This window comes from Heterocephalus glaber, unplaced genomic scaffold (assembly GCF_053883595.1).
Source record: "Heterocephalus glaber isolate CG9 unplaced genomic scaffold, H.glaber_assembly_v1.0 deba00001592, whole genome shotgun sequence".
Taxonomy (NCBI): Eukaryota; Metazoa; Chordata; class Mammalia; order Rodentia; family Bathyergidae; genus Heterocephalus; species Heterocephalus glaber.
The window spans coordinates 1,795,538-1,814,879 of NW_028258367.1; the positions used below are offsets into that span (position 1 = coordinate 1,795,538).

General features: G+C 39.4%; 1 long non-coding RNA gene across 2 annotated transcripts in view; it reads left to right on the forward strand.

Annotated features, from left to right (window-relative positions):
• Nucleotides 1-14,304, forward strand: part of LOC101704607 (uncharacterized) — a 349,127-nt gene extending 334,823 nt beyond the window's left edge. For both annotated transcript variants that reach the window (XR_015444011.1, XR_015444012.1), the window contains 2 exons: nucleotides 508-606; nucleotides 3,735-14,304. This is a non-coding gene — a long non-coding RNA (uncharacterized LOC101704607). The remainder of the gene's footprint in view (nucleotides 1-507; nucleotides 607-3,734) is intronic.
• The last annotated feature ends 5,038 nt before the right edge of the window (nucleotides 14,305-19,342 follow it).

The following is a 19,342-nucleotide window of genomic DNA, read 5'->3' on the forward strand; positions in this document are numbered from 1 at the left end:
CTTTTCATCATAACATGAATTATGTCCTAGAACCTCAGACATGAAAGGTGATGTGTGAAGTCACCTACATAAATAACAAGGGAAAGAGAGACCTTTATTTAGGAAATGTTTAGGTGAAACATGTAGCAGCTGTTGATGTAATTGTAGGAACCATAGACACTTGGCATCTACTAGAAGGAAGGTGTTTCAAGTCCTTCAGAAGTGCCATTTTGTTGTGGCTGGCTCACAGAAATGGTCAGGCCATGTACTCTCAGCTTGCATGGTAGGTTTATCCACCTCTGAAGCCCAGGATGGCCAAGAAGGCTGGTGGATTCCTGGGAGTTCACATCCTCTTCACATCATAATAAACAGCAAAGAAAAGTTGTATTCCTCTCTACTATACTCCTGCCACATGAAATTTTCAGAACTTTTGTCAGTATAAAAATTCCCAGAATCATGTTTGGACGCTTTGCCTTCATTTCCTTCCTCTCTGTTGGTCTTGTAACCTGAACAATCTCCTCTTTTTAGATTGATCACAAGAGAGGACATACTTTTAATTATCCAGACTCCTCATTTTGGAGGATTTGGTCACCCTCGTGCTTTGCTCTATCCAGATCTAAAAGGATGGTAAGGCAGAATTCTGCTTATCTCTTATCCAGTGTTTTATAATATGTGTCTTATTTCCTGAGTCATTTTGTCCAACCTCTTTCCTCTTATTTTTCTTCAGGACTAATCAATACTGAATTTTCCCTATTGCATAAGATAGAGCTTACCAAATTCCCTGGTTAAAGGGAGGCCTTGGTAAAAATACCAATCCTTTGGTTCAACTCAAGCTATAGAAAGAGAAGCTTCCTAGAGAGTTCCTGATTTTCTGTGTTAAATATTTGCTCAGGAAATGTGTACTATCAGACGATTTGGGAATGCTATATAGCCCTACCTACAGCATAAGATAAAAAGTCCCTCTCCAATATTCTCTACTGGTGGATCCTATAGCACTCTTTCACAAGAATGCAAAGGAAGCTAACTTCTAGCTTGGGAGAAAGGCTGGATTCATTATTTCCTCACACATATTTGCTCCCCATCTGCAACCTTCCCTGGAAGTTCTGGGGGCTACAAATACATATCCTGGAGGCTGTTGGGCAGGAAAAGTGCATGAAAGTAGGTGCTAGGCAAAAGAGCACGCCCGATGTGATTTTGCTCCTATATGTGAGGAAATTTATGGGCACCTCTGTGAGAATGCAGCCGGCTCTGAGTAGGGCTACAGGATAGATTTGATTTTTAGTCTCAGTTGATTTAGTTTGATATTTTGCAAAAATAGCTATTATATTTGTTTTAAAAATGAATAGAATTTTTAAAAAGAAAGATTTTTTTTTTGTTTTTTGCTCAATATTAGTGGGCTAAAATTTCTCCATCTTGAAGAAGCCAACGCAGTCATTTTCAACTAAAAGCAGAGCAGTTGGGTCCATGTCTCAGTGAGCTTTGTTGTTGTTGATTTTGTTTTTGGGGTTTTTCTTGAGACAGGGTCTTGCTAGGTAGTTCAGGCTATACTTGAACTTGCTGTGTAGCCCAGGCTGGCCTTGCACTTGCAGGACTCCTGCCTCAGCCTCCTGAGTGCTAGGATTACAGGTGTGCACTATCACTCCTAGTGAGTAAACTGAATTTGACCAATGTGTTCATTCTGCATTTAGTTCTTCTGGGCTATACAGGTGTGACTAGATTTCCTGGCACTTTTATTTCCTGTGCCCTTTTCAAGGACTGAGCACTGCCCCATCTCTTGGGAGAACCACCTAGGGATGAGGTGGGCCCAAGCTGGGTTGTGTGACTTGCCTACCCTTAAGCTCCTGGCTTACGTTTTAAAAAAAGCAAAAAAGTGAAACTGCATAAGAAAATCATCTTCCTGTTCTTCAGCATGAATAGCAAAGTGCTCTTTTAATTACAGCTGTTGCTACAATTTAAACGGAAAGTATTTTACATCCATTTTTCTCAAAATGCTCTAATCACAGTAGTGCTCATTTTGCCTTAATGTGGCAAATACATCCGACTACTTAATTTTCCTCCTTTTTGTAATACAGCACTTTACATTTAAGCATCCCAGGCTGCTCTTGTGTATTTCTAAAGTAGAAATAGACTGACTAACCTCCCTCAGTTATGCTGTGACTTAAAAAAAATTAAACTGTACTTTTAAATGACTTACTTCATTCACTCCAAATCAAATAATGGCTTTCAGTGTCTCCTGTATTTTAAATTTAGATGAAAATTAAATTCAACATGAACCACATTGGGTATGTAATAGTCATATATAATTGTAAGACAGTATTGTTTGAATGGATCATTTTCTCAGGGCCTACTGTTGTGGCTAAGTGAGTAACAGTAGGTTCTGCCAATCCTTATTAATGCATAGATAGCTTTTCTTGCTTTCAATCCCACACATAATTTTTTTCTGAGTGAGAGAGAGAAATGAGAAGAGAGGGAGTGAGGGAGAGAAAGAGGGAGAGGGAGAGGGAGAGAAAGAGATTCCTACTGGAATATTGTACTTTTCTCATAGGATGGATCTCCCCACATTGGTCCTAAAATATTAGCATATGAATTGTTCAAATAGTTTCTATAGTGTGTCCTGAGGGAATGCTTTTAAGTGCATTTTGAGTTTATCACTTTTCTCCAAGTTAAGCAGAATTATTGGTGGGTCCTTAAGTGATTACAGACCTTGTCCTCATTGAGGGTTGTCAAGAACATCATTTAAAAAACAACACGGGTAAGGAGCCAGAGCCTTGTAATGTGAAACTCAAACTCTGAAATCCTCTTCTGTTGTTCTCACATGCTGTCCTTGCCCAGATGTTCAACAAGTACGTGGGAAAAGCTGTTGAAAAGCAGAGTATTTCTTATATCAGTGCCACTCAGTCAATTCATTTTGTAGCTTTTGTCATAACCTTCAGGTTCATGACTGTTTTCCACTTTAATTAAAATTTATTTAATGCACACAGGCTATAATGAAAAGAAATTCACATTCTTGGATGCAGAAGTCAGCCCAGTGCTGAAGGAGACTTTTAACCAAGAATGAGGAAGACATTTGTTTTTGTATGTGTGTGTTCATTAGGAGTTTGGGAAAGTCTTATCATTTTCAGGGCTATGCCATTCTTATTTGAAAAATGAAGATGTTGTTGCTTATCTCACCCATATGGACTTTATTATTATTTATTTACCTGTACATCAAGCTAGATCACCCTCCCAACTTTTATTCCCCATAGCATTCTGCCACACAGTTATTTTAAAGACACCAAACAAGTATAAAGTGTTTTTAAAATGTCTATAGAATACAAGCATCACTTCAAATACATTTGACATAGATCGTTGTCAACTTTTTCAAGTTAGGATTCTTAAGTAGCTATTTTTTGGAAGTCATGAAATTACTCCCTGTCTTTCCTGAAGGGGAGAAATACTGCTCAGAGTTCATTAAAATCTAAATAGTTCATACAAATTCCTTATCACTTGGTTCTTTACATGGGCCTTGAAAAAGATAAGATTGATAAAGAATTTGTGGTAAAGTTTTTACTCTATAGTTTGGCTTAATTTTTTCTGGATTATATTTAAAAAGTTGCTAAGCAGGTAACAAATTCCTTAATTGTTGCAGGTTTTGCTTGCATTCAGGGGGCAGAGATGCCTATTTTTGTAAAACAGGACATAAATAAAGGATATAAATAAAATATCACTCCACTAAGGTTTGTTTTTCTCTTTTATCCTCTTCTGCTCTTTCCAAGGGTGTTGAAATCTGCTGAGATTTATTTTGATGAAGGTAAGTTGCTTCTAGTTATCAGGCAGTAAAGATGTTCTATTATTGTTTACTATTTCAGCAGCTCTGAAAAGTGCCATCTGAACACTTTTGCTTATAATAGGCAGAAATAATGAAAAGCCATTTTTGCTAGTGATGTTTTTACTTCTTCAGAAGGTGACAGATTTATTACTGACACCTAAGGTGGTTTTGAAAGATAAAGGGTCACAGAGCCATAACTGTGAGAGACTTTTGAGGTTTGATCTTGGGAGGAGTGAGTTAGTAGGTGGAGAATTTTCAGTATTGTAGACAGAGTTCAAGGTTCTGCCCGATAAGAGGATGTGCAAATGAAAGTCAGACCTTTGGATTGCTCTTCCACACATGCCTGCTTGTTAAATGCGGCCCATGCATTGCAGGGTCAAAACATGGCTTGGTTACACCCATGTATACCACAAACCCTGGACTAGCCAAGAGGAGACCTCCTTGGATCAGAGTCTGATGCTGGATCTTGAGAACTTTCTGGAACCCAACCAGAGGTGGATCAGTGATCATTGAGATAAAATTTCCAAGTGAACTCATTGTATGTAAATATATTCTTAAAGAACATGTAGACCTTAGGGATCTAAGTACAAATACAGCTCAGTTCTTGTGGTAGTGGTGGTATGAAAGTGAATATTTACAAAGTAATAGAGAAAGAAATTGAGGAGTGGACTAGCAAGAGGGAAACGATGATTTGGAAGTCATTTCATTTAGAGGAAGGAGGATTCACCCATGGGAGTTAAAGGACATGGATTTTGAACTTAATCTTGTGTGATGGGTCCAAGGAAAAAAAAGGCCAAATACATGAAGGTCTTTATATAAACAGCCAGATAGTAAACATCTTTGGCTTTGCAGGCCATATGGTTTCTGTCACAACTGTTCTACTCTGATGATATAATATGCAAGCAGCACAATAAATAAATGGTCATGGCTGTTTTCCAATAAAACTTTATTTAGCAAAACAGGCAGAGGGCCAGATTTGGTCTATGGTCCTTAGTTTCTTGTCTCCTGCTATTGAAAAACAATAGGCAAAGATACACTTCATCAAATATTAAGATGATCTCATTGTAGTACTTTTACCCATCTGTGGAGTTTTAATAACATGACCTCACAGCTTTATATACAGTACATGTGTATATGTATAAACCTGGGGGTGTGCATTAGAATAAACTGCTCATAGCCCTGCAGCACTTACAGCTTCCAGGCATATTGGCTCAGCCTCCAACCCCTACGCTTCCAACTCACTGCCTAAAGTTTTTTTCCTAGCTGCAAGAGCTGCTAGGCCATGGGCAGGAGGGTAGTTGGGCTAGGGCAATGATAGCTAACTTTTTAGAGCTTTCAGTGATACAAACAGCCCACTCTGGGTCTTGTGTCATAGGTTCATCACTACTGGGTTAGGGAATTAATATGACCCACTCCTCCAAGCTCTCAACCAATGATTGACAGGGGCGGAGCTGGGTGGGCGGGGATCACCCTCATCACAGCTATCTCTGAGTGCCTCAGTGAGATTAAGTCCAAATTCTTACAAGTGTCACTTGCTTCACAACACTTCATAATGGCTTCTTACCTTCTCTGCCTCACATATCCTCTTCACCTACAAGTTCATAGGCACTTCCTCCATCATTTTTTGTTCTCAAATTCTTGTACTGGCATTTGATTTTGGAGGAATGCCAATGAAGGCAGTAATTTAGATCTGGAGGGCATAAAATAAACTACATGTAAAAGCTTGAACACACCTTATTAACAGACACTGAGAAAACTTTCCTCTCAGCAGGACAGGAATAATAGAGGATATATAAGTATATAATATAATAATAGAGGATATTATTTGGGTGCAGAGAAACAATAATGAAAAACATTTTTCTAACAGTGGGGGAATTTATTTCTTTTTGGATCAGGTTCTCTTGCTAGCTCCTCCTGTGGCTGTAAATGGTGGTATCTGTTCTCACCTCAGCTCCCTGCACCCATTTCTTCTCCTCTCCCTTTTGGAGGTGTTGGGATGGACACAGCTGCACCACAGACTTCTTGAATGATCAGGATAGAAGGAATTTTGGAGGGAGAGGCTAGCTGAGATTGGGCTTGGAGGCTGAGATGGGATTGCAGGAGACCAGGCTGGAAATGTTGTAGAGAAGGCTGGATTCTGAATGTGAGTGGCCCTGAATGACTGACTGGAGAATTTGGATTTCATTTTGTGTCCAGCGTTAATAGGTGGACAGTTGTTGAAGAAGTGGCAAGGGTGCTCAGTAAGACTCACTATGTATTTACCGAAAACCTACAATATAGAAAGTATTGTGGATAGGTATATCAGTGCACAGCAAGGTGCTGAAAAGACATTTCCTTTATGAAACCATTCCTGATCCCTCTGAGAGAAAGTTCCCTTTCTCCTTTGTACCCACCCATTGCTTCCAAAATGATGACTCTAAAACTTGATTATTATGATTAAAACTCATTTATTATGAGCACTTGTTTCTACCCCTAAGACCTGTCTTACCTATACATCAAGCTTTGGCTACAGTTAGCCGTAATTAACATGCCCTCATTCTTTTTCTACAAATGATATTAGGTCAACCATTAGTACAATGAGCTCAGTCTTCAGGGGACAAAGTTATAATCTGCTGGTATGCATTCTGAGAGAGCTTGTTTCCTTAACCAAAATGCATTGACCATCATTCCTCTGATGCTTGAGCTTGGAGCCATTTAAGCACTGGTTAGTGAAGATACTTCTTTCTTCCTCCATCAGAAAAATATCAGAGTCACTGTTCTACTCCTTGATGTAGTGGTTCCCAACCATTTTGTTGAGTAAGAGGAACACCATTAAATATTTCATTGTGGAAATTCTCAATACACACAAAAGTATTAGATTCAACAATTGCCTTGAGTTTCTTATTTTATTTCTTCTATTTATTTTTTTCTTTTTTGCTTAACAACTTAAAAGTAAATCCCAGCCATCATCTCTTCTTTTAAGGGCAGAAAATTAGGTTAAAGATACATAGTTTTGGTGGGGCCACTGAATTTGAACATCTGTTCTTTTTTTTTAGAGTGCTGGGTTTAGTCTTTGAAGATTTGCCTGAAGGTTAAAGTATCATGAAAAATAAAACTACAGGTATAAACCTGCAGGTATTTTTTACCCCTTACAGCTTTGACCTTATTACTTCAAGCAATAAGTCTAACCCTTTTTCTTCAGTGTATTGAAACTAAAGAGTAAGTAGTTGATTCCTATGGTTCTTCCCACAAGTTTCAGCAGGGTGAGGCCAATTCACTGCTTGTTTTAGGCTTAAAATTCCCCCCGAAGAGCAGGGATGAAGGCTGGTGTGTAATTGAAATTGTTGGATATCATGTGCATAAGATGGGAGAGTGAATTGAATTTCATGGGCTTTTCTAAAGCTTTCTGTCTTAGCTCAAAATGCTGGCATTTTCTGGAAAGTTGGCTGTATGCTTATTGAGAAAGAGAGACTTCTTTTCAGTGCAGTGTGACATTTCTACAAAAATCAATGATTTAGAAACAGGCATCTGAAATGAAATGTGCAACTTCACTTTCCATTTGTTGGAAAGCCTGCTGCGCTAGTTTTGAAATCTTCATACATGTTTGGTATGCCTTCGGGGGCAAAAAATACATTGACTCTGCCCTTTGGAACATGTAACAAATATCTTTTGGAATGTGACAAAAAATAAAACAAGTGAGCCCTATATTTCCAAATTGATTTTTTAGGATTTACTTAATTTGTTGTTTACTTTGAGTACTAGTGTTTATTTTTCCTTTTATCTTGGAAGCTTTTCATCTTTATTAGATGAATCCAGAAGAAGGGATGGTAATGACTGGCTCAGCCCTATGGTATCCGTGTGTCAAGCTGAAACTTGTTCTTTGATTATTAGAGGTAATGAATCCTATAGGAGAATGATGATGTTTTAATTTGAATTATGAAAATTAAAGAAGCAAGGTATTAAATATTAACACAAGAGGGAGAGAGTCAGTGCCTTTTGAAGTCCAGCTCCTCCCCATCAAGATGCACAAGAATTTCTACATCTTCTTCAAACTTCTCAAACTGTAAAATGATTAACTTCTAAAGTTATTGATAAAGGAGAGAAATATAGGGAGGAGTATAGAAAGACTCTAATACAAAGTCAGTACAGGGCTAGCACTTAATTCCATCTCACTGTTACAAGAAGAGAGAATAATGCAGATTGAGGAGTGAGGCCATTTACATAATAACTTTCTAGCAACAGCTGTAAATGAACAATGTGAGGAGATGAATCAGTTCTCTGAGATACTACCCTACATTAGAGTTTAGGGAAAAGAGAAAGAGGAGGGCAACAATTGAATATCCGAGTCTCTGAATGCAGGTTATATCTATGTAATTCAAAACTAGGTCACTTGATCTTTGTCCCTCTGCAAAAGAGAAGCAATCTAGTGAGACTAAAACATTCACTTTCTGGGATGGACAGGGGGCCATCTCTGGAAACAGGTTGGTTAAGGCTGATATCAGTGAGATTTCTGGCTCACCTTGAACATCATTAACATCAAAATCCTCTTCCTTATCATCTTCATCATTGCTGCTAACATTTGTTGAGTTCTTTTTATGTTACTATATTTCCTCCAACCTGTATAGCCCTCTTGAAAAAGCAGATGTGATCATCTCCATGTTGAAGATGGCTCCATGCGAGGCATTGGTGGTAGTAGTTACCATAGCTGCCTTCCAAAGATGGCTCCATGTTTCTGAGACTCAAAGCAGGACAATTGGTCAACAACATCTAACGGTTAATTGAAGTAGTCATAATCCACTTTTATGGCCATGTACTGTGGCATGTTGCCCAGCACTGTGCTAGGAGCTTTGTGGATTGTCTGATGTTACTTTGCATTTCAAAGATGAGGAGACAGGACAGGGAGGCAGATAATCTGTCCAAGGTCATACAGGTGCCAAGAGGAAGAGCCCTAACTTGAAGTCAGGCAGTCCTTTCAGCAAGTGTGAGAATTAGGACTTGAAATTAAATACCTTGATGGAAAACATATCACTGCAATTCACTGGTCCAGGGCACATGCAGGGCAGATGTAACCAGGCCAGTGATCACATCACTTGTGTTTTTTTACAGCCACTTCAGTGAATGTACAGTGAATCCATAAGTCACGACCAGCATGGCATAAGAACAACTTGAGTTATGACCAGAAGTTTAGTTTTAACTTATGACCAGCCTTGAGTTATGACCCCAGTGCAACTGCTTGTGCTTCCAGATGGTCTCAGATACAGATTTAACCCTTTAAGAATTCTGGAAGGAACATTACCACATCCTTTCCTGTGTGGGGTTGGGAAATCCCGGGCCAATGTCTGTCAAAGGATACTGAGATCTGCCTGTATATAGGAGAGAGACTTTGAAGGCTGTGTAGAGGAGCCTGAGCCTGAAATTGACCAACTTGAGTTACAACCAGCCCTCACGAACGAATTGAGCTCATAAGTCAAGGGTCTACTGTAACAAAATTATTAGTAGCCACAATATGTTCCTGGAAATCAACTAAGGTCAATCTTGGCAAACTTGTGTGTCTGAAATTTGTGTGTGCATGTGCCTATACTTCCTCATTCTGTTGGTATTTTAGCTTTGTGGGATCTCAGGCTCCAGAATGTTTTTAAAAAAATATGTGCTTAATTTACTGAGCTTTTGCTTCACCAACTAACTGGAAGATCTTTGAGAAAATACTTCGTGCCACAGTTTTAACACCTAAGAATGGATCAAAAGCTTCTCTTTCCAGAATAGCACACTAACAGCTTTTTAGGTGCAGATGTTTTCAATGCTTTAAACAAAATAAGTGACTATATGTACACTTTTAGTCCTGTGATGGGGGGTTGGTGTAGATATCTTTCAGTGTTTTGTACCTGCACAATGCAGTTAAAGGGTGGCTCTGAAAGGATTTTTTGGTGGAGAGAGAGATTTCTGTCTAAAAACTGTCAAACAGGTCTGTGTTGCTTATTGCACCTACGTTAGGATCCTTAGGCTTAATCTTTCCTCCCTCTTGGCAAACTGAAAGATTCAAGGGGGTGGGGGGTACCATAGATCTGGGGGAGATGTAGCCTGAGGAAAGTGGGTCAGTAGGCTGAGAGACAGGGGACAGATCTCTATTCAATTTCCGAGACTGTGCCCTTTGTCAGAGTTGCCTACAGACACAGTGCCTGTGTGTTCCAGTTTTGCAGAATTACCTTCCCTGGTTAGAACCCAATCCCCTCACCCCAGGGTCTGCACAAATCCTTCCTGATCAACACCCTGCCCTCTTTCTCTTTCTCTCTCTCTCAAGCTGTTCATCCTCCCTGGGCATGTCTGTGATTTGGGCCATCTGAGGAATTAACCATTTCTCTAGCAAGGTCTCATCTATGCTAACTGCAGGGGAATATCTTGACTCCATTTTAAGCTGGCTCCTCTCCCTGTGCACTTTTGATTCACCTTCTCTTGAAGGGGAAGCTCCTTGGGAGGGACCCTGTGTCCAGCCCCCCTGCTAGCTTGACTGTGGTGGGGGCATTGGGGCCAATTATCACATGGGAGCAGAGATTCTGCCCTGGGACCAGCACTGGGACGTAGCTTCCAGTCCTCTCTGAAGAGCCAGAAATGCTCCACAGGGCCCTGCAGCTCACACCTGAGGTTCTTAAAAAAGGTGTAAAGATTAACTAACTGCTGCACTGGGGGATGAATTACCCACTCACGACAGGCACCCAGGTGTGCAGAGAAAACTGCAGAAAGTGGGCCAGTAGAGGAGGAGGGTGGGTGACCTGGTACAGTGGTGTGCCTGGAGTAGCTTACCTGGCTGAGGGGAGCACCATCCCCAGCTTTCTCCTGGGTCCTGAGGCTGGTGTGCAGGTACCAGGGTTTACACTCACCTTCTTTCCTCAGCTCTGAGGCCTGAGGGTCATTATACCAAAATATTTTTATAATTATTTTGTTTTTTAATAGGAAACAGAAATAGAACTTTTGCAAATGAGAAAGAGACCAAGAGATTGGGGGAGGAGAAAGGGATGAAAAAAGAATTAAGATGTGTTATGTACATGTACCAACTCCTCACAATGAATGCAACCACTATGTACTGCAAACATGTACTAATAAAAGAAAAGAAAAACATTTTTTTCTGTTTTACTTTCCTACATTTTCTTTTTCTGTCTCTCACTAATCCCAGGACAGGAGTTGGTGCCCCTCACTAATCCTGGGATTTAAAAAAGTCCCTTTTGACCTCCAAGCTTGAAATGGTAGGAGCAAGAATCTTACGTGGCTCGTTTCTCCAACTTTTGTTTTGAGTACATCAGAAAGTTGCTGCACTGAGACCTTATAAGCAGTGCACAGCACATTTCTTATTCTTTTTTTAAGAGTAGGAAAACTTTATTGGGAGAAAGAGAACTTCTGCCTAAGAGAGACAGAAGGGGGACCAGAAAGTGGGTTGCCTGCCCACCCCACTTTTCAAAGATGTTTTATACAGCAAAGCCATGTGGTGAGGCAGGTACAAAGTGGGACAAAACTATAAGACCCAATGGAAATTTACAAGGGGGGCATGAGGTGGGACAAAACCATGATCAACCAGGAAGATTACATGTACAGTCACCCAGGTAATATTGATTAAATGGGGATCAAATGGGGGAGCAAGTCACATAGCAAGCATACAAGGATTTTCAGTAAGGGTGGGGGTCAGGGATATTTCCTGGACAGGCTGGGTTAAGACCTTGACACCCACCCAGGTGATTAATACCTATTTAGGATATCAATCACTGCTATTTATCCCCAGGGGAAGTACAGGGGTATGTAGTTTCTTTCCCTTTCAATTCTGGCCTTCAGTGAAAGTGTCTTGATTGTCCTCCATGTTGGCTCCTTGCTGTGTTGGCTCCTGGAGGACTGGCCCTGTCTAACTGCACATGAGATATCTAATTAACTTATCTATCTGGAATATTCCCCCCTCTGAAGAAGTACCCTTAACTGGCATGAAGGGGCAAAGGGCGAAGACCATTCTGGCTACTTCCAGCTGAAGAGGGTCGTAGTTGTGATCAGCAGTTAGAGTTACTCTACGGAGAGTCTATCTAAAGGCCCTTGATAGGTGCCAGGCATTGTCATCTTGGTAGCCATATAGCTTTGAGTCTGGAGGAGACAAAGCCAAAGAAACAGTTAAGAATACATGGGCCAAATAATAAGGTCAGCAGGATTGCTATGAATATAGCCAATAAGGGTTTCCACTGGGAGGAACTAGTAATAGCCTCCCACAAAGAGGAGAAGGTGCAGGGGACTTCAGAATCCAACATAGAAGTCATATTGTATAGTTTAGCGGTTATGAGCTGTTTACAAGGTTGAGCTGGTGAATCCCGGTAAAAGAAGTCTAGAACATTTGTTACTGGTTCCATTTGTATGACTGCTTGGAGTTTGGAAGCATCTAGGCAAGAAGAAACAAAACTTTTAAGAAATTAGAGCATGTATAATCTAGGCGTGAGCGCACTAGAATGGAAGGGCAGGTTGGGGAGAAAGTTGCACTTAGAAATTGAAATGGTGATTGTAACCTGCTGGCTCTTAGATTCTTTTATTGATAAGGTTTATGTATAAGTCTGATACTTTGTTATAAATCTGTCTCTTATCTAAGAAGATAAGAGACAGTTTGAAGAACAAATCTTGCTCAAGAAATTTAAAACTCTAGCTGAGCTCTTATAGATTTTACTATAGTTTTTTCCTAATGATCCATAACTGTGGTCAACTACTGGTATAGCTAGAAATTGCCAGAAGGGGTCAGTGACTGGAGCCCACTTTTATATCTAGCTTTATTACTATGGCATTATTTTGTACCTCTTTTGGTTATTCTTTTCTGCTGGGTGTTTAAGACCAAGTTAAAATGAGACCTGTGTCAATCAGTATGAACCTCTTTCTATCTATCAAGGTCAGTTAAGTCTCCTCAGGCATTACTTTGGAACCATACATAGTGACAGCTGTCAGGATGGATCACAGCCTTGCTCTACCATGTTGCTTTCAGTGAAAGCCTGGGAGATTTTTCCCTCTTTGTGATCCTTCTTTGGCACATAGTACATTTGTCCTCTGGTGCCCAGCAGTCTCCCTGCTCAAGAGGTTAAGTGACTTACCAAAGATGTTGGATCCTATAGGAAAGGTTCCTTCACGTCCTGGATTCTTTGTTGACCTTGAGGGGCCAGGGCCAAAATATTGGCTGTCCTCTTAGCCCAGTTATATTTCTAGTTTTGGTCTCCAAACTTTAGTTGTTGAACACCCAGAAGAGAAGATCAGTGACATAAGTATTTCAGTAGGAGCAGTGAGCTTAACTATTATAATACTTAGTACATCAAGCACTTTTGAAGTATAAAGCACAGTTAGAGGGCTGTTATTTTACCAACCATGGTTGGTAAAATGTTAACAGACAATGGTTATATATTATATAGAAAAACTTAAGATCAAGAGCCACAGGTAGTATTTTAGCATGACAATCATGATGATATCTTCTTTGTAACACTTACATATCTATCTTAGTACAGAATAGTCTTTCAGTCAAACACCTGTATCTGATCACAAGACATTAAATGACATAAAGAAAACTTATTTGTTATCCTTTAGTAGGATGCCATCTAAGGAGAACATACATATTGGCCTATAAATGTATCTTAGGAGTTCATAATGTCTAGCCTCTAATTTTATTGTGACATTGTTTCAACTGTTTGGTGATTGAGCATCCGTAAGTGTGGTGACACATATAACATACATCACATAAGTTTTTAAGATAACTATTATTTGACTGGTTTTTTCATGTTGGCTTGACATGTACCTCTTATCAAAATTAGCTGGAGTGTAAGAGAAAGACAGATACCTGAGTCAAAAAAGATCATTACCATAAACAATATTTTAGAAGACCTGTACACCTAGAAGGCATGAATGATATTTAGTACACCATGAAATAATGATGAGTATCAGTTACATGAAACCCTTTGTCCCTTAATTTTGTTTTGTATCAAGAATATTTTAAATAAAACTTTGTTTTCCCACCGAAAAGTTAGACCATGACCAATGTATACATATCACAACAATATGTTTAGCAATGTATTTTGCACAAGGCTATGGAAATTATTGGGGTCCCCTTTGTGAGCAAAGGCTGGAATAAATTTTTCCAGGCAGCCACTCCTTTATTTACCAAGGGGAGTCCTGTCCCATAGTTTTCCTAAGCCCAAGAGTCTTTAATTATTTTAACAAATTTTTAGATGACCTATGAGAGCCAGATCATAACAATTAACATTAATTTTGACCAATGAAAGTTTCCTGATATTATACATAGACAACAATATGTACTGCATTTGTAAAACCAGTTAACATTATTTGGATCATCTGGCGACCTGGGGGAAGCATGTCTTTAATTATATTTATCTATATGCTAACTTGAGTTATAGGCAAACATCTTAAAAAATCCAAAATCCCAAAAGAAAGAAACTCAAACATAACAGCTGTACATGTTGTAACAAATTGAACAGGCAGACAAACACACACGTAAGACAACTTTTTTTTTTTTGTATTAAATTCTTTTATTGGTACATTGTAGGTATACAACACAATTACATTTCTCATTGGGAATTGTACCTTTATATAATGCATCTTGGTTCTTATTTTTTCCCCATTCCTAGCCCTCCCTTCACCCCCTCCACCCTTCCCTATTTACAAAGACTTTATTTCCATTTTTTCCATTTCTCAGCATTTTTCCTTTCCCTTCTTTCTTTTCCCCTGCCTCTCCCACTACCCCTACCCCTTTGGACCTTTTCTTCCTATTTTACATTATCGATTATTCATTCTAATCATTGGTACATTTTAGATATACAATATAATGACACTCATCATTGGAAATTTGCACCTCTACATAGTCTCTCTTGGTTCTTATTTTTCACCCGTGCCCAGCCCTCCCTTCAACCCCACCAGTCCTCCCTATTTACAAAGATTTTGTTCCTATTTTTCCATTTTTTCATATTAATCCCATTCCCTTCTATCCTTTCCCCTAGCCCTCCCACTTCCTTCCCCTTAGCTCCTTTTCTTTCTATTTCACATCACCTATTATACATTTAGTTCTTATTTACACTTTCAGTTTCTCACGCCAGAGAAACTATTTGGTATTTATACATGTGTGTCCTATTTATTTCACTTAAGAGTATTGCCTCAATGTGCATCCACTTAGCTATAAATGTCTCTAATTTCTCATTTTTTATGGCTGAGTAGTACTCCATTTTATTAAAAAACCACATTTTCTTGATCCAGTCTCCAGTTGATGGGCATTTGGGCTGTTTCCAAGTTTTAGCTATTACAAACTGCGCTGCTATGAACATGGGTCCACATATATCACTGTGGTATGATTCTTTTAATTCTTTGGGGGAAGATCCCCAGCAGTGGAATAGCGGGGTCAAATGGGACTTCCAGTCCTAGTTCTTTGAGGTATCTCCATACTGATTTCCACAGTGGTTGCACCAGTCTACACTCCCACCAGCAGTGGAGCAGGGTTCCTCTTTCCTCACAGCCCCACCAGCATTTGTTATTGGTTGATTTCATGATAGCATCCATTCTTTCTGGAGTGAAGTGGAATCTCAGCGTTGTTTTCATTTGCATCTCTTGAATGACCAGTGATGTTGAACATTTTTTCATGTATTTATTTGCTATTTCTACTTCTTTGTGTGAGAAATGTCTGTTCATTTCAGATGCCCATTTTTGTATTGGGTCTTTAAATTTGGGAGATCTGATCTTTTTAAGTTCTTTATAGATTCGAGATAGTAGACCTTTGTCTGAGGAAGAGCAGGTGAAGATTTTTTCCCACATTGTGGGTTGAGAGACAACTTGTTTGTAAACCAGAGTGCATGCAGATGTATTTGGCCAAGTTGAATTACAATAACTTTGATAATTTGTAGATTTATAACTATAAATAAGACTAGTCAGAACTTTGTAGATCAATTACAGAGATCTCTTGTAATAAGAATCAAAAGAAATAAAAATCAGGGCCGGGATTTAGTACAGTGGTTCTGGTGCTGGCTGCATAAGCGCAAGGTCCTGAGTTCAAGCCCTGGTACAAAAAAAAAAAAAAAAAGGAATAAAAATCTTCTACCTCTGTGAAAACAAAGAACATTTTAAGATGGGCCTAAGCTGACAGTTTAACTGACTGGAATACCCAGCTATACAGGCTTCTCATTGTTGCTTTGATAACCATAGTTGTTTGACAGCCACATGTAATTGTTCCCTCTAAAGGGACAGACTATTAAAGGTAATTTTAACTATCTCTAGTGGGGGTCTGTTCAGGCCAGGTTTGCATGTAGAAGAGACTAGGTGATGCTCTTTGGAGCTAAGAATGAATTTCAAGCAGTGAGGGAAGAAGGCCTGCCAAGGCTCCAACCTCCTGTGCTGCAGATGCCTACCTATGACAGTTTTTCCCATTTTGAAAAAAAAAAAAGGAAAAGAAGTCATCCCTATCTATCCCTCTTGTTCTGTGCCCAATCTAAGGTGTCCCTTAGACTTTATCTCATCCAGTGCCAGTGACGGCAGACTAGAGGTGCAAGGAAGTGGCCAGAGCCAGGTTAGCTGTTCTTACCATTCTCTAATTTTACCAGAAGACTGAAAGATAAATCTGGACTAAAACTTTTACATTTATCTTTTGAGAGTTTCAGGACTAAACCCAGACCAGTTTTCTATATGGCCCAGTGATAAATGAAGGTCATCTTTGCTCTGGAAGGATTCCAGGAAGGGGAAACTCACCATTCTGGAAGCTTTGTCTTGAAATCCAGCAGCCACAGTAGAGGGAAGTGCCTTGAATTAAACTGCGCTATTTCTCAGGAGCAGGGAAATGGAGAAGGGACAGAAGAGTGCCTTTAAGCATGGCACAAGAACTAAATCTTCAGCATCTCAGGTGTAGAAGGAAAATTAAGATCTGGAGCTTTTCCAGAGTGGATCTGTGGTCCTTAGCAAAACATGTCTCCAGAGACAAAAGCTATGACTGACTCCCACTGCATTGCCAAGCCAAAAATCAAACCAATAAGCAAAGAACACAAACGGCTGCTTTTTGCCTCTTGATAGAGAATGAAAGTGTTCTAACTATATTGTTTAGGGCTTACCCTTTTAATGAATTACTCTGAATCTGCAATATCTAATTTATGATTGAAATACCCTACAGGCTATTAAGCAGCTCCCTGATGTAGAAACACTCCCAGAACCATGTCTCACCTTTTATTAAAATACAAACTGAAATGGTGTCCTGTAGTCAGGCATTTAGAAGTGCTTGTTTGAATTTCTAGAGTGCGGTCTGGGAAAGAGATCCCTAGGTGTCTGTCTCTTGGGTTTTTCTATAAGCTAATAGAGGGGTCACACAATCTCACTATATCCTGCTATCTGAAAGCCACAAAAGCCTGTCATTTCAAGCAATCTCCTTAGCTGTTTTAGAGTCTTGGGCTATGGAAAGGAAAGAATTGGTTTAATTCTTTCTTCCTCCAGTCTTTGGGTTCCCTTAGATATACTAAGGCCTAAATATTTTACCTAAAGGCTGCAAAGTTGTGCCTTAGATCTAGAAATATTATAATCCCTGCCTGTTAGAAAATTCAGCAGAGCAGATATCTTGTCTAGAAACCTCTTCTGAAGGGGCACATGACAGCATACCATCTACATATTGCAAGACTGTGACTTGGGAAAAACTATAGTATTTTCTTTTATCAAATCAGGATGTAGGGATGTCCTATTTTTCCCGATAGTTGACAATTTAAAATAATTGAAGGACTTAGTTCTCATGTTTCTTAGACCTTCAAGAATACATGCCTGAAAATGTCTTCTATTTAATCTCCTATCTGATTGGCAGGCCAGTGGGGGTCTTGTATAGGAACTGCTTCTGTTCTAGTAGAAACCAGTTGTTCCACTGGCTACCTGTCTTTTTGAGCTTCCAAAATTAAAATATCTAACTCTATGTATAGTAGCAGGTTGTAATACTACTTGTCTCTCATTAGAAATCAATGTTTGATTTAAGAGCAACTTCACATCTTTCTAATCTAGTCCATAGGTCTGAGTAAATCCTCTAAAGACCTCAATGTACATATCAGAGTCATCTGAAAACTTTTAAGTCTCATTTGATCGTCTAAGATTACTGAGAGAAAAAGACATATGAACACAGGTAGTCCCATATTTGCCATTTACTTCCTGCAAAGGATATTGTCTTTGAGTGACCGCAACAACTTAGCTAAGGATGGATATACCCTCGTAGAGATTCATTATGGCTGGCTTAGAAAGTCTACCCTCAGCACCTGGTGGTAAAGGCTTAAAGTTCTCTTGGAAACTTTTCTCAGGTTCTAAAGGGCAAGGAGTAGCCTCAGGCTTAGAGGTATGGAATGTCTTAAAGGTGAGGTATCTCTCATTTTTTTATATCCCACATTTACATTTAAACACAAGCAAGAATTACTTAGTTAATGAAAATCTCAACATAAGATGATTTTGACCATTTTTTCTCTTTGACAGTACAATTCTAATTGTGAGATAGCATCATAGTACTTTCCCCTGTGTACTTGACTTTAGGAGATAGGCACATCACTCTCGGGTGTAGAGAAATACTAAATTGCTCCTTAATATATTTCAAAGGAGTAAGAGGTTCAGATATGGAGTTTCAATTTGAAACAAGAGAAACAAATATATCATCTCATAAGTCTCTGCTTGATTCCTGTGCCCCCTAGGGCATCCCCAGGACATCCCCCAAGGTTTATACCACTCCAGGGTAGGTAGCTACTGTCTGGAGAGAGACCTAGAAAATAAAACCCAACTGGACTATCTACCCTTTACCAGCGCGGGATCTTATCTTCCTCAGGGAACTCATATCCTTACTGCAGTAGGTACTCTCAAAGCACAAGTTACAATTGACTTCAGCCATAACAGTCATGTTTAGAGAAGGAAGTATTGCTCCCAAACCAAGAGGTTTAAACCACTGCTTTCTAGTTGCTTGAAAGAGAGAGAAGAAAATAAGTCAACAGTCAAATTAGGGACTTCTCCTCCAAAAGAGATCACCTCCAAAGATTGTTGAGAGATTTTGCCCTGGGCCCTAGGGCAGAGAAAGCTCTGAGAAATTTCTGTTATCTATCCATTCATTTAGGCAACTTTTATTAGCAAGACAAGGCTAGTCCTTTAAGGTCCACTTTAAATTCACTAAATATTTGAAACTCATAGGTCCTCCTAGCAGCCCACAATGTGCATAGTAAAGGCGCCTTTATCAACTTCCTATGCGCATGCATGGAGGAAGAGAAAGGCTGAGCAAAATAGTCTCATATTCTATTTAGCGTGTGAAACACAAATGCAAGTTACTGATTGTTATTTTCCCTAGTGCAAGGCAAAACAGGTGTTTCGAGTTGCCTTAGTCTGACTTTCTGGAAGGAGGAGTAGTCTGACTACAAGGAATTTTCAAATGAACTCTCAACAAGTTGGAGAAAAGTTTAAGTGGAGTTTTTAACTCACTAGCAGAGAGAAAACCCCCCAAATAAAGCTCAAGCTGGTTAAACATCCAAAAAAATCACCATATAGCATTTTATAAGTCCACAGTCAACATTCTAAAGTCCATAACCTATCAGA